Genomic DNA, 9127 nt, shown 5'->3' on the forward strand with positions numbered 1-9127 from the left:
TCCTTTAGCGCCCATTGGCATTGCTGCGGCAGGCGAAGTGCTCGGTGGTTTTGAAGTCTTCCACCAGACATAAGCGGAGCCCCCGCAGCAACACCCTCAGTGCTCTTGTCCATGGCTACATTGGGTGATAGAATTACTGGGTCATTGTGCTGCCAAGGTCACCTTCTGGAAGTGGTCCACTCACATCTCATGTTCCATCTCAGGCCGTGTCACATTACTTCCAGGTGGGAGCACTCAGATCCACTGAGTTTCATGGCCTGGCTCTCTTGGTAGCTACTGTTAATAGTGGGCTCTGCTCTTTAGAGATCCAGTAGACAAAGATTAAGGGGCAGAATCCACTTCATTTCGCAAATCTGTCCTTTGTTCCCCATACACTGTAGAAATGGCCCCACATCTCTCTCAAATGGTGTGTAGGGTGATGAGGGAAACCAGGCTGCCTTAAGTCCAAAGTTTGCTGTGGGCCCATCACAGTTTCTACCTTACCTTTCTCCTCCTCTTCTTAGATTTATTTATAATATATAATTCTTCAACTTCGTACATGGTTTGATTATGCTTTTTAATAACTTGGATTTCTTTCATTGAGTAAGAGCTAATGAGTATGGTAGATCTTGCAGACTTCCCTAACTCAAAATTCATCTCCTTTGATGCTCTATGCTTTTCTCCACAGTCCAGGTGGAATGGACACTTACATTGAGTTCCTTTAAGAGTTTTCCAGCATTATGAGTTGCAGAGAATTCTAATTTTTATCCAGTCCACGTGGGTAACCATTGGCACATGCATACAAACACGCAAACCCATACTTGTGCACATGTCAAAGATGAGCTTAATTCTCAGAGACAGTGAAATATAAATCCATATGGAAATGACATCTTCCTAGCTTGCTCCACACCACAGCTCTGCCCGCTAATGATGCCAAGTGTTTACATACAATGCCGAACAGTTGAAAATACTCTTTATTTTCAATTTCACACTGTGCCACAGCACTTCCTGAGAGTGGAGACTCGCTGTGATTGCGGCTAGCCTTGACTACTTTCCCACAGAGGAAGCCTCTTAACATACAGACCTAGCTTTGAAATTGCCCTTGTTTTAAGCTAGGCCAAATGCAATTTAAAGAAATGCATTGCCATTCCGTTTTCTAGCTAACCAGAGGAACATGATACATAAATAGATGACTGTCTGTTATTAAAACGCCATCACAGTGGTAGTGGTGACGGTGGCGGGAGACCCACAATGCTTTTCCACTTGAGCAGGAAAATGAGAGGTTTATATTGAGCGGGTCACAACATTTCATTCAAAGCGGCTTAGATATGTTTTCAGAGTTTCTTCATGTAGGAAATAGAAAGTTAAAATTTACTGTTAGTTTTTTTTTTTCTATCAAGGGAAGAAATGATATTTGTTTGGAGGAAAAGAGCTTAATAGACTACTTAGAAGGAAAGATTAGACATTTGGGGATTTTTTTTTGAAGGAGGAAAGAGAGAGACGTGTTAAGTGTTTTCTTAAACAAATGCGCAACAGTAAGCAAATGGTGGAGACCAAAGATGGCATGATGGGGTGGACAGGGAAAGTGGGGGGTTTATGGTCTATTTATAAAAATTTGGGTCTTAACTTGAAAATGATTCTTAGAGAACTTGCTAAAAAGTAAAAAAGAGTAATGCCTAAATTTAGGCTAGCTGCTAATTTTTTTTTTCTAGCAATATGTCATCTTTGTCAGTAAATGTTTATCCCTAAGAGATGTTTTTTAGGAGTGGGATGAAGTCTGTGTTTGTATTAAGAGTTTGGAAATGTGGTAATGATGAGGCACCAGTAAAAGAATAAAGGCACACAGTCCAAAGACACAAAACGCAAGAGCAGAAACTTTAGTGAAAGCTGGAAATTGGAGCCAGAGGTAACTAGAGTCATGGAAACCTCAAAAGTCTAAATATTCCCAAGGAGAACTGTGTATCTCCCACAAGATGTAAGATGGTAGTTGGAAAAAAAAATCATATGAATTTTAAGTGGCATAGTGACACAAAATAAGGCACTGGTTAAATTTTTGTATGTTTGGAGGAGTGATTCAGGAGGACTAAGTCAATCAAAAAAACCAAAGTTTGAATAGCAATTCAGGATGAAACAGATTGACTTCAGACTAGAGTGTGGGTGTTCATTTTGTCTTATGTGCCTCTGGTTGAACAGATCAGGGATATTCCCACTCGTTCTTTTCCAAAAAATTCCCATCAAATTACTATTCATTACAGAGGAGAATAAATGTGTTTCCTTAGGGATTTGGAAATTATTCTTTCAGAGAGTGTGAGATTTCCCCTATCCTCCTCAAGTCTTTGAGGGTGTATTAAAAAAATACCCCAAACAGTGATTATCATTAATAATATATCCCTTCTTTTTCCCATTAAAATTCTCACACAGTGTTTTCAGCTAAAATCTCCACTCTAAGAAAACACTCCAATCCCTGTTCTTATGCATATTCCATACCTCTCTCCCCAACTCTAACAGGACACATTTTTATATAGTTATTTATTGAGCATACCCTCAGGGAGTATATAAAATCCAGGAGCACAAGAAATCTTTGTTTTATTTTTGCTAGAACCACAGCAAGGGTTTAACGCTCATTTATTGACCACATGAATAATCCTTGCCTTTGTTTTATATCCTCAGGGATATAAGTAGCCTATTACCTATTCAGAGAAGTCTCAGGTAATAGGAATTGTTGAAAAAGAAACAAGAAACACTAACTATTGCATCCCAGAGCTCTCTGCTTTATCTGCAAGATTGAGACTGGAATGTGAGAATTGTCATGCATGGTGGCAAAGGTGCTCACTAAGCAGTATGTCTCAGAGTCCCTTTGTCTGGGTTGATGCAACTCACACTCCAAGGATCACTTGTTGGGACAAGTGTGCAGATTGTATGGAACTTTGGGGGACCTGCTTGCTCTTCACTTCTTAAAGCGTCTTTGGTGATCTTGGTCTTCTCTTTGTAGCCTATTCAAGCAAGGAAGACTTGGATCAGCACATTGAGTCACTTCTCTTTGGCACTACTCCAGGCTTGGGATCCCTCCTTGGTCCTACCAACCAAGGCCACTTTACAGAATCGTCCAGTTCCTTCTCCTTTACAGCTGAATACAATTCTGTTGTGCATCTGCACTGCATTTTTGCTACCCATCCATTAGCTGAAGAACATTTAGGTTGTTTCTATTTCCTCACTATTGTAAGTAGGGCAGCAGTGATCATGGCTGAGGAAGCATGTGGAGTAGGATGTCCTTTGGGTATTTGCTAGGAAGGGGTATATCTATACCCCTTAGGGGTTAGGGGTTAGGGTTAGGGGTTAGGGTTAGGGTTAGGGTTAGAGATTAGGGTTAAGGTTGGTTTAGGTTTAGGGGTTAGGGTTAGGGTTAGGATTAGATATATTTTTAGGTTTCTGAGAATTATACACATTGATTTTCATAATGGCTGTACAAGATTGCAGTTCTGCCAAGAATAAATGAGGGTCTTTCTTTGCCTGTATCATCACCAGCATTTATTGTCAGTTGTTTCCTTAGCTATTCTGATTGGGGTAAGATGAAATCTCAAAGCTTTTAAATTTACATTCCCTTCATTTCTAAGGATATTTAACACCTTTACAGATATTTCTTTTTAATTTTTTTTATTAATTACACTTTATTCACTTTGTAGCCCCCCATAAGTTCCTCCCTCCTCCCCTCTGGATCCTACCCTCCCTCCCCCTTCTTCACACATGCCCCTCCCCAAGTCCACTGATAGGGGAGGTCCTCCTCTCCTTCCTTCTGATCTTAGTCTATCAGATCTCATCAGGAGTGGCTGCATTGTCATCTTCTGTGGCCTGGTAAGGCTGCTCCCCCCCATCAGGGGGAGGTGATCAAAGAGCAGGCCAATCAGAAAAAATAAGGAACGCTTCACGAATTTGCGTGTCATCCTTGCGCAGAGGCCATGCTAATCTTCTCTGTATTGTTCCAATTTTAGTATATGTGCTGCCGAAGCGAGCACTGAAGATATTTCTTAGCCGTTTTAACTTATTCTTTTGAGAAGTCTCTGTTCATATTTGTAACCCATGTTTAAACTGGGTTGTTTGTTGAATTGGAAGTTTCTGGTTTCCTTGAAGACTCAGTTGAGTCATGTGATGTTTTGCGAGAAGTTCTCTTGTGAGAGAACATGTTATGTTTTGTTGGAGGCTGGCTTGGGAGAGGGCATGTGATGTTTTGGTGTGAGCTGTCTAGAGTGACTTTGGTCAGCTGAAAACATCCACGGGTGGACTCTGAGAACAGGAGATACATAGAAACCCACGGACAGTGAGACATTGCTTTTTGGATCAGTATCACTGCGCCTATCTTCATGCTTCTGTATTTGACTTCGCAGAAACATTCCAGAGAAGTTTTCAGGGCAGTCCAACTGAGTCTTGTGGCTTTTGCCGACTTGTCCCAATCTTCTGAGTCGTGCTGATTCATGTTGTTGCTTAATGTTGGCATTTGGACTGGACTGCTAATATCCGGGCAACAAATAGTGGGCTCTTCCAAGGAACTACTTCTAAAAAGGTCTACAACCACCATTTACCTAATAACATTTCTCCCCTACCTCTGGGCAGTGGGTGGGAGTGAGGTATAAGTGTTTAAGAACCTTAAATAAAGTAGGTTAGGTGAGAAAAATCTAAGCCTCCAGTTTGTTTTTTTTTTTTTTTATTATGTGTTTTTGAGCTTTTTCTATATTTTGGATACGAATCCTCTAACAAATGTATAGCTTGCAAAGAGTATCTCCCATTCTGTTGGTTTTGTCTTGACTTGATTGACTTCTTCTTCAGCTGTTGCAGAAGCTTTTTAGTTTGATGAGATACCATTTATCAGTTGTTGACTTTTAATTCCTGAGCAGATATGGTCCTATTCAGAAAGTCCTTTCATACACCTATTTCCTATAGGTGTTGCCTACATTTTTCTCTAGCAGATTCAGTGGTTAGGTTTCATACTGAGGTCTTTGGTCCATGTAGAGTTGAGTTTTGTGCAGGGTGATATATATGGGTCTAATTTCATTCTTTACATGTGACCATCCCATTTCTCCAAAACCATTTGCTGAAGATGCTGTTGATTCTTCAATTTATATTTTCGATATCTTTGTCAAATATCAGGTAGTACACATACCTGTCCTCACATTTGGGCTTTCTGTTTGGTTCCATTGATATAAATGTCCATTGTAATGACAGGACCATGCTGTTTTTATTGCCAGAAGTCCATAATATATCTAGAAATCTGGAGCAGTAAACCCTCCATATTTTTTTTTTTATCAGATTTGCTATCTGGAATCTTTTCTTGTTTTATTTGAATTTTAGGATTTGTCTTCTATTTCTGTGTAGACTATTGTGTAATTTTGGTTGCTATTGCTTTTAAAAGAACAAAACATTGTAAACTATTTTGAGAAAATGGTCATTTTTCATAATATTAATTCTACCAATCTATGAGCATGAGAGGTCTTTCCATTTTCTAGCCATCTTCCTCAGTCACTTTGTTTGTAGATCTAAAGTTTTCATTTAAAGTCTTTCACCATTTTGGTTAGGTTTATCCCTACATATTTTATAATTTTTTTAGAGGCTATTGTGAACAGGAATGTTTCCATGCTTCTTTCTTAGCATCTTTGTTATTGGTATATAGAAATGCTACTGAATTTTGTAGGTTGCTTTTGTGTTCCCCCATTTTGCTGAAAGTGTAGCTCATTTATACAAGTTCTCTGGTAAAATATTTAGGATCTTATATATATAATAATATGTCACCTAAAAATAGGGATATTTTGATTTCTTTTCCTATTTGTGTCCTTTTGTTTTTCTCTTCTCTTATTGCTTTAACCAGTACCTAAAGCACTATATTAAAAAGAAGTTTAGATAGCGACTACTCTATCTCATTCCTGATTTTGATCAGAATGCTTGAAGTTGTTCACCATTTTGAATGATGTCAGCTGTGAGTTTGTCCTACACAGCCTATATTCACACCCACAAAAAGATCATCCCGAGTGAGGTAAACCCAGACCCGAAAAGACAAGTATGATATGTACTCACTTATAAGTGGATATTAGCTGTTAAGTAAAGGATAACCGTGCGACAGTCCGCAAATCCATTGAGGATAAGTGACATAGAGGGCTCAAGGGGAATATATGGATCTCTCTGTGGAGAGGAAATAGAATAGATTTTATGAATAGAATGGACTGGGTGGGGATTGGAATGGGAGAGATCAGGCACAGGGAGAGGAGAGATGGAGGAAGAGAGTACTTGAAGAACCAATTAGAACTGGGAGGCATTTGAGGGACACTACTGAAAGCTAGTGTAGTGGCAACTCCCCCAAATCTATGAGGGTGACCCTAGTGAAGACTCCCAGCAATGGGGAATACAGTGCCTGAACCAGCCACCTCCGTCACTGGGCGAGGCTTCCAGTGGCGGGACTGGGACATCAACCCAGCCATCAACCTTTCTACCTACTATTTGGCCTGCCTGCAAGATGTGCTAGGGTAATGGTGGTGCAGAACTTGTGGCCAACCAATGACTGGTCCAACTTGAGACCTCTGCTACAAGAAGGAGTCTACTCCTGACAGTGCCTGGATGATCAAGAATCAGAAGCTGAATAGTTCAGAGACCTAGGATAGAGCCAAACACAATTGGCAAAAACAAAAGAAGAAAACAGTCAACGAAATGATTCCTAATGATATTCTGCTATACTCGTATATTGATGCCTAGCCCGATCATCACCAGAAAGGCTTCATGCAGCAACTGATGAGAGCAGAGGCAGAGACCCACCGCCAAATGTTAGGTGGAGCTCAGCAAACCTCTCATAAGAGCAGAGAAAGGATAGTAGGAGCCAGAGTTGTCTAGGATGCCAGGAGAACATGGGCCACAGAATCCACTAAGCAGGGCTTGAAAGGGCTCACAGAGACTGAAGCAACAGCCATGGAGTCTATATGGTTTTGAGCTAGATCATTTGCATAAATGTTATGATTATACATAGCTTGGTGTTCTTGTAGGACTCTCAACAATGGGAATGGGAACTTTTTTGCCTGCTCTTGGGATTGTTAAACTCCTACTGGGTTGCCTTCTCCAGCCTTGATATGAGGGTTTTGTGTCTAGTCTTACTGTAACTTGTTATGATGTGTTGGGTTGATATCCATGGGAGGCCTGTTGTGTGTGTGTGTGTGTGTGTGTGTGTGTGTTTCTTCTTCTCCTCCTCCTCCTTCTTTTCTGAAGGGAAGGAGAGGAGGAGTGGACCTCGGGGAGGAGAAAGTAATCAGAAGAGTGAAGGGAAAGGAAACTGTGGTTATAATGTAATTTACGAGAGAAGAATAAATACAAAAATAAAAAAGAAATATTTTCCCTTAGTTCTTTTTTCTCTATGACTTTTATCATGAAGGCATGTTGGGTTTTGCTATGTTCAGATGTTATTTCTATTTTTAGTCAGTTTATACCCTTCTTGCATGTCCAGAATAAAGCCAACTTGATCATGGGATGATTTTCCTTGATATATGCCTATATTTAGTTTGCATGTATTTCACTGAGTTTCTCTAAATCTGTGGTCATTATGGGTAAAATTTATGTCTAAAAATTCTCATAATATTGAATGTGTTAAATAACTATTTCCAACCAGGCTGATTAGCCCCAAATTCTGTGTGATTTACCATCTTTGTCCATGCTTCTACTCTGCTGGATGCAGTTAGCACTGTTATGACTTGGATCTGAAGTGACCCGCCATGTATTGAACTCTGGGTCCCAAGATATCAATCATTGAAAGGTGATTGGATCCATTCATTTATGCTATTGATGAAGTTATAATTTGATAACTTTTTTGCATGGTGGTAGACACTAGAAGGAGATCCTGGTTGGAGCAAGCAGATCACTGTGGCATGGTACATCTTGTCCCTGACCCCTTCCTCTTGCTCCCTCTGCTCCCTGCCTGTGGGAGACGAGCAGTTTCCCCTGCCAGATAGTTCTTTTTTTAAAAAATTAATTTATTCATTTTACATTCCAATTGTAGTATCTTCAAAGTCTCCTCCTGTTCCCACCCTCCTTCCCTTTCCCTCTCTATCTCTGTCCCCTAATCCTCAGAAAGGGGGAGCCCTCCTTTGGTCCTTTGCCAATTGACCCCAGATTATCAAGTTTCTTCAGGACTGCCTGCATACTCTTCCACTATGGCCTGGGAAGGCTACTTGATTTAGAGGAAGTGATGGAAAAGTAAGCAACAGGGATAATGTCAGAGACAGCCCCTTGTCCCATTAATAGGTGACCTACGTGGAGACTGAGCTGCTTATAGGTGACATCTGAGGACGGGACCTGGCTTCTCTCCATGCATGGTCCTTGATCTCCGCAGGCTGCTCTGGGCCCAGATTTGTTGGTCTTCTTGTGGAGAAGACCACAAGACCAGATCCTTCTATCCCCCCACTCTTCCATAAGACTTCCTTCACTCTGCCCAAAGTTTGGCTGTGAGTCTCAGCCTCTGCTTCAATCCCCTGCTGGGTGGAGTTTTTTTTTTTTTTTTTTTTTTTTTTTTAGAGAACATTTATGTAAGACTCCCATCCTGTTCTCTCTCTTCAACCACTTCCAGTACCCTTCTGAATGAGAAGTAACCATCCTCCCGAGGGGCCTCCTTGTAACATAGCTTCTTGAGGGGTGCAGATTGTAGTGTGGTTATCCTGTATTATATGGCTAATATCTGCTTATATGTGTATCTTTCTGGGTCTGGGTTACCTCACTCAAGATGATCTTTTCAAGACCCATCCATTTGCCTGTAATTTTCATGATGTCTTGATTTTAATAGCCAAATAGTATTCCATCATGTAGATATACCACAGTTTCCTTATCTATTCTTTGGTTGAGGGACATCTAGGTTGTTTTCAGTTTCCGGCTGTTACAGATAAAGCCGCTATGAACACAGCTGAGCAAATGTCCTCATTGTATGGTGGAACATCTTTGGGTATATGCCCAGGAGTGGTATAGTTGGGTCTTGAGGTAGAGCTGTTCCTAATTTTCTGAGAAAGCACCAGACTGATTTCCAAAGTGGTTGTACAAATTTGCACTCTCACGAGCAATGGAGTTTTCTCTTTTCTTCACAACCTTCCCAGCATATGCTGCCATTTGAGTTTTTGATCATAGCCATTCTGAT

General features: G+C 40.6%; 1 non-coding gene across 1 annotated transcript; it reads right to left on the reverse strand.

Moving 5' to 3' along the window:
• Positions 1 to 3885: 3885 nt before the first annotated feature.
• On the reverse strand, positions 3886 to 3992 carry LOC129684053 (U6 spliceosomal RNA). Its single transcript, XR_008721244.1, has one exon. It is a non-coding gene; the product is annotated as a U6 spliceosomal RNA (small nuclear RNA).
• Between the last annotated feature and the right edge of the window lie 5135 nt (positions 3993 to 9127).

Source organism: Psammomys obesus, unplaced genomic scaffold (assembly GCF_907164565.1).
Source record: "Psammomys obesus unplaced genomic scaffold, mPsaObe1.curated_primary_1811, whole genome shotgun sequence".
Taxonomy (NCBI): Eukaryota; Metazoa; Chordata; class Mammalia; order Rodentia; family Muridae; genus Psammomys; species Psammomys obesus.